Source organism: Sciurus carolinensis, unplaced genomic scaffold (assembly GCF_902686445.1).
Source record: "Sciurus carolinensis unplaced genomic scaffold, mSciCar1.2, whole genome shotgun sequence".
Taxonomy (NCBI): Eukaryota; Metazoa; Chordata; class Mammalia; order Rodentia; family Sciuridae; genus Sciurus; species Sciurus carolinensis.
Window position 1 is genome coordinate 17578 of NW_025920166.1, and position 6180 is coordinate 23757.

Consider the following 6180-nt stretch of genomic DNA (forward strand, 5'->3'; position numbering starts at 1 on the left):
CACATATCCCCATAACCTACCTATATTCTATGGTATTAGCCAACACTATGAACTTTTCAATCTGTATGTTCTGTATTGTCTCTGTTATCTGGTTTGTCTTGATGACCTAAGTAGCCTCTATTGTATGAATAACCAAAATGAACTTAGTAATTCCTCTGAACTATGTAGTTTTTATGACTTTTGTAGCTTCTGTGACCTACATATCTATGGACCTAGCTGACTCTTCTACCTGTAATTCTTCTATGACCCAAATAACCTCAATTAAGTGAGAAATCTTTATGATTAGGGTGATGCTATGACCTGAGAAACTTACATGGCCAGCAAAGCCTCTCTGGCCTATGTAGCCTATAATACCTACAAAGAAGCTTTGAATTGAGCAGTTATTTGTTCTGCAGAGATTCTGCATCCTGTCCAAAATATGACATGAGTAACCCCAATGACATTAGTAACCTTTGTGAACCCAGGAGGAAATATGACCTGCATAGATTCTATGACTGAGTACCCTTCATGAGTGATGCAGTCTCTATGTCCTGAGTATATTCTATGGTCTGTGTATCAATTATTGACTTAGTAGCCTCTATGACATGTGTGATTTTTATGATCTGCATAGTATTTGTGGCCTGAATTTCTTAAATTACCTAACCTCTGTTATCATTTAGCTGAAGGACCATGGTTTCATCTATTGTCTTCACATTCTCTATTGCCTGAAAAACATGTAAGAACTGGGAAGCCTCTTATACATGAGTATTCTCTTTGGCTTGTGTAAATACCATGGTATAAGAGTGTCTATGAGTCAAGTAGCCTCTATGGATTGCACAACCTCTATGGCCTGCATAACCTTTATGGCCTTGACAGCCTCATTTGACTGAGTGGACTTTATGACCATCTTATCTTCTTGCACCTATGTGGCACAAATGGCCTGAGTATTGTAAATAACTTAAGTGGGTTCTATAACCTGTGAAGAGTCTATGACTGATATAGTCTTTATATCCTGATTTGCCAAATCATGAGAAGACTCTATGACCTGAGGTGTCTACTACCTGCTGGGTCTTTATGACCTAGGTAGTGTCTATGTCCTATATAGCACCTATGACCTGCATATCCTCTATTGGAAGAATAACCTCTATCAACTGCATTGACTACATTGCCTGAGTGATCTGTGTTACCTGCATAGACTCTATTGTCTGAACATCTCTATTTTCTGTGTAACCTTATGGCCTGAGGCAATTGTATGATTTGAGTCTCCTGTTAGCAGCATAGACTCTATGCTATGTATTGCCTTATCCTAAATAGATGAATAAATTGAGTAGCATATATGGACTGAGCAACTTCTGTGGCCTGCCTACCTCTTTTTCTTGAGTGAGTCTATGACCTGACTAGCAACCTTGGTGTAGTTTCTATTACTACACTGGACCTGAATAACACCATAATCTGTATAGCCTCTATGAACTGAGTAACTCTTATGTCCTGCATAGTATCTGTGGCCTGCAAAATCTGTCTTGCCTCAGTACCATGATCTGAATGGCATCTTAGAACTGAGTAACCTATGTGACCAGCAAAACCAGTGATCTCTCTAGCCTCCATGATCTCTGGTGCCACTCAGACCTGTAAGGAAGGTATGATCTGAGTAACAGCTCTGACCTGCATTTCATCTATAACATACATATCTTCTATGACTTGAGCATCTTCTAAGATCTGAGTAACTTTTCAAGTGGCATAAAGTATGTTGCCTGACTAGTCTCTATTTTCTGTGTACCATGTATACATTGAGTATCCTCATTGTACTGAGTAACCTCTGTGACCTTGATAGCCTCTATGAACTATAAAACTTAATGACCTTGTTAACCTTTGTGACCTGCATAGCCTTTAATTTCTGAGCAGACTATATTACCTTTAGAGCCTTTATGACCTTTCAAAGTTTCATCACCTGTAAATTATGCTTAGTCTTTAAGTCTGGACACATCATCATTCCATGAATTATCAGGATGGTCTCTATCACCTGTATAGGTTATATGACCTGCATAGTCTCTTTGATCCCAGGAACTTCTAAGACCTGCTCACCCTCTGTGATTGAGTAGGCTGTATCACCTGACTAGCCTCTAGGACATGTGTGACCTCTTTCCAAATCATAGCCTCTATTGTCTATATGCTCTCTATGTTCTGAGTAGTCCAAACTAACTTAGCTGATCTTTGACCTACAAAATCTCCATGACCTAAGTAGTCTTTGGAACCTGTTTAGATTATATGATCTGAGTTGATCCATTAAAATTCATAGACTCTATAATTGGTTAAGCTTTTATGAACTTAGTAATCTCTATAAACTCAATAGCTCAATAACCTGTGTAGTATTTAAGAACTGTTTTATCTTTTATTGATATCTCTATGATCTGCCAAATCACCTATAGAGAGTAGCCTTTATGATCATGATTACCACTATGAGCTGAGTAATCTAAATGATTTCAGTATCCTATACTACCTCAGTAGGCACAATAAACTGACTAATATAGATAATGAAATAGATTCTGTGATGTGGATAGCCTCTATGGCCTGAGTAGCCTCTGTGGAGAGTTTGTTCTTCATAATCTGCATAACCTTTATGGCCCTAAGTAATTTAAATGACTTGAGGAACAACTATGGCCTTATAACCCCTATGACCTGTGAAGAATTTATGACATAAATATCTAACATTACTTGAGAAAGTTTTTTTTCATGGATTATCCTTTATAAATGTACTATATTCTATGATCTTTGTTGCTTCTGTAACCCTAGTAGACTCTAAGACCCATATAGCTTGTATGGATGTAATAGTCACTACAACTGACATAGCTTGTAACATTTGTGGTGCCTCTATGAACTGAATATCCTCTATAACCTGAAGCCTCTTTAATGAGCCTAGTATCTATGACCTTAGTAGCCTTGTTTCCTGTGAACACTCAATGACTTGAGTTTCCTCTCTGAACTGTTTACACTTTATGACCAGTATGTCTTATAGGACTTGCGTAGATTTTGTCATGTGTATGCTCCTATCTGCATATATTCTCATGTATTTGATGGCCTACATAACTTCTATGGAATGAGTTATTTATGTGACATACATAGCAGCTATCACTTAAGTTTCTTCCATGATACTGTAGCACTGATAACATGTATAAACTACACACCCTGCACAGCATCAACAACCTTCATTGCATTTATGACTTGAGTATTTTTTTTACTTCATTAGGCAGTATGATCTTTGTAAGTTCTCTTAGTTTCTACTGTCTATGAACTGGGAAGTGTAATCCCCTATGACAACTAGATCATATATACCCTACTTATTGCTATGAACTTTGTAACCTCCTTGACTGGCATGACCTATGATGCATACTGTCCTTTGCATCTTCTGTATTCTGGATCCCTCTACAATCAACATAACCTCTATTATATTGAATAGCCTGATTGGCCTGAACAGCCACAAGGCATTAGTAGCCTCAATTACAAGAGTAAAACCAATGATCTGCTTAGCTTGTATGTCCTTATTAGTCTTTATAGCCTGAGTAACCAAAATGAACCTAGTAGGACCTAAGCTCTGCATAACCTCAATGCTCTGCATAGACTACAAGGTCTAAGTATACTATAAGATTTTCACAAATTCTGCATGCTAAATAGTCTCTGTGACCTGCAAATCTTATATGAATACTACAGTCTTATTAACTGAGTATGCTCTCAATTTCTATACTCTATATAACATGAGGATACTCTATGACCTGCCTCACTTTTATGGTTTTTGTTTCCTTAATGATCTGAGTACAATTTAAGATGTTTTTAACCTAATTGACCATAGTGTCACTATGACAGTGTATTCTCTATGATTTTGGTAGCCTTAATATTTGTAGCCTCTAATGCATAAGAATCCTCTATGAAATTTGTATACTCTATAACCTGATTACTCTACAGCATGAGTAGCCTATATGACCTTCATAACCCCTATTACCTGCATAGATTCTATGGTCTGATTAGCTTTTTTGTTAGCCTCTATGAACCAAGTAGGCTCCAACATATTCAAAGACTTTATGACTTGCATATCAACAATTTGATGATGTGTATATCTTGTGTTTGCAACCTGTAGAGTCTCTATGGCCTCCATAGCCTCTTTGGACTGAGAAGCCTCTATTGTCTGCATACCCTCCAACAGTGGAGTGCTCTCTATGAACTGAATATCTTCTATCACTTCAGCAGAAATTATGGTCATATAGCCTCTATAAGTAAATGAATTCTGTAATCTGCTTAGCATCTATGATATGAGCAGTCTCTATGACAAAGTAGCCTAGATTATCTTAATCACCCAATGATGGTTTTTATCTGTGTGAACTGAAGAGTTTCTTTGACCTAGTAGTTTCTATGCAACATGTACAACCTATGACCAGCATAGATTTTAAGAACTGTGTAGCCTCTATGACTTATGTAGTCTCTCTGATCTGCATAAGCATTTATAAATTTATTAGCTTAAAAGATTTATTAATGACTTTGACTGGCATAGTCTGTATAACTTGAGTAAACTCTATGTCCTAGGTGCCTCTATAACCTGAAGTTTCTATGAACTTAGTAGCATCTATGGTGTGAATCATCTATGTTTCTAAAAGTTCTAAAATTTCAGATAATAAAGAAAATAGCACCATGGTCACCACTGAAATACATATGAAAATCAAACTATTTTAAAAATTTATACTGTAAAATAATAGAAAATTGTGAAGATATTGAATTTTCTAGAGACAGATGATCTACCCAAATTGAATCAGGAGGACATAGAAAATTCAACAGATCAAATTCAAGCAAAGAACTTGAAGACACCACCAAAAGTGTGTCAACAAAGAAAAGTTGAGGACAAGAGTAAATCTCTACTGAGTTTCACCAATTATTCAAAGAAGAAATAACACTAAATCTTCTTGTATTATTCCATAAAATTAAAAGGTAGGAACTCTTCCAAACTCATTCTATGATGCTGGTTTTACCTTGATGCCAAAAACAGACAAAAACACATAAAGGATAGAAAACTTCAGACCAAAATTCCTGATGAACATATATGCAAAAATTCTTAATAAATTACTGGCAGTATTTGCATAAAGAAACATATTACAAAGATACTGCACCATGATCAAGTGGGTTCATCCCAGTGTTGCAAGGTTGTTTCAACCTATGGAAATCAATACATATAATTCATCACATCAATAAAATTTAAAAATTGAATCATATGATTCTCACAACAGATGCATTAAAAGCACTTGAAAGAAAAACAGAATCCATTCATATTCAAACACTAGGAAAATTAGGAATAATAATGAACTTTGTAAAAGCTATATATTCTAAACCCAAATCCAACATTATCCTAAGTGTAGAAATTTTCACAGAAGAGACCCGATTTCTAAAAAGGAACCTCGAAACTGCTTGCCCCATGCTGCCCACTTCCAGCTTGAAGAAGTCAGATCAGTCATCACCCCTTTTCCCTATAGCAGTGAAGGAGTTCCTAGTATTAGAGGGGTAAATGAAGTCAGAATTGGGAACAGGCAGTTAGTGTAGAAATAGGTGATAAGTCAAATCGAGAAAATGAAGTCCATAAAAATCATCTGCCTTTAGAAGCCCAGAAGGAGAATGAACCTTTTACATCTCACCTCCAAAACCAACCCCAGTCACCTAGGCAGGAAGGAGAGAGAAAGCTTCAAAAAGAACTGAAGAGCAAGATTTTTTTTTTAATTTTTTATAAAAAAAGAAATGGGGGAATGTAAGGAATCCAGCCTCCCAACCACCTGTCAATCTGCATTACGCCCGTCTCTCCCGTTACAGGAATTTCCGGCTCACATTGCCGTAATCTTCCTGCCTCCCACATTACGTTCTAATATGTCATTGGTCCATCAGTCAGTCTGTAATAATTCTCCTCTGTGATTGGTTCCTCCCAGCCTGCGAAATTCCAATATGAGGAGAAACCATGCGCCATGTTCTTTTTCTTTTCTTCTTTCCTTTTCCCTGAGCAGAGGCGAAACGACTGCATAAAATAAAAGTTCCTCGTGTGAGACCTATATCTGCGGAGCATTTTTCTGGGAGTTATCGATGAACCATAACTGCCCCTAACATGGCGTGGTTTCCATGGGATCCCTTACAATATTGATTGTGTTCTAATTATTGATTTGTAACTTTCTTTCTTTC